Source organism: Myotis lucifugus, unplaced genomic scaffold (genome assembly GCF_000147115.1).
Source record: "Myotis lucifugus unplaced genomic scaffold, Myoluc2.0 scaffold_111, whole genome shotgun sequence".
Lineage (NCBI taxonomy): Eukaryota > Metazoa > Chordata > Mammalia > Chiroptera > Vespertilionidae > Myotis > Myotis lucifugus.
This window is the reverse complement of record NW_005871159.1, coordinates 2,372,657-2,373,717: the sequence shown is the minus strand read 5'-3', so window position 1 is coordinate 2,373,717 and position 1,061 is coordinate 2,372,657.

The following is a 1,061-nucleotide window of genomic DNA, read 5'->3' as shown; positions in this document are numbered from 1 at the left end:
TTATCTTGCCGAGTTCGAGGCAGCATTTATTTAGCACTAAATTCTTCTTCCCAAGCCTCTATGTAAGGGGAGAAAACGTTTGCACACACAACAATTAGGATTTCTTTTTTTTTAAAAATAAAGACATTCAATAATACACTTTTTTTCTGGTTTATGATGTTTAGGAAAGACAAAGCTTATTTTAAGGAAGGAGAGAGGGAACAGAAAAAGTGACCATACAAAACCCTTTCATTATCACACTCTTGACAAAGTTATAAGGAACCAGAAAGGAACAATATCACTTCCCAAAATCTATAAAACAAATCCTTAAGTTCCCCCACCCAAAGAAAAAGAAATCACATTTCTGTTAAAACAAAGGAAGACAAGTTCTCTTATGGTTTTTCTCATGTTTGCATTATCTATAAGAAAACAGCCTACCCATTTTTTCTCTCCTGCCTTTCTTTCCTTACACCTCACTTTCTAATCTCTTTTCACTCTCACCCCTTCCCCATTGTATGAATGACGCAAACTCTCTTCATCACATAAGTGGAGCATCATTTATAACACACACAACCTTTAGTAAGAGGATTTGCTCATTTAGCATGTGTATGCAATAAGTAAGCTTATAGAAAGGGAGATATTTAGTGGCAAAGACACAACCTATTGCAACCAGAAGGAAGTAGAGCTTGATTTCCCTTTCGTGAAAGGATCTCTCACTTTATAACATGTTATAAGAAGCACAATGCAAATTGTATGTGCGTGTGGAATCAAACAGCTAAAATAATTGTGACAACTTGCTATTTTAAATTATGGTTTTCAAATGAAAAAAATTATGATTTTGAATAGAATATATAATCAGTCCAAATCTGAATTTTTCATTGATCACATTCAGTTAAATTTTGGTCATTCTCTAGTAAAAAAAACCCATAGCATTTTATTCAATTCTCATACAGTAAGGCAACCTGCAATTATACTTTCTTAAAAGTGATATATAATAGAGCAGCAAAAAGAAAACTACATGATGTGAAGTGCTTGACATCTCCAACAGATGAAATTCATTTTTAAAAGTATACTCTTACTGA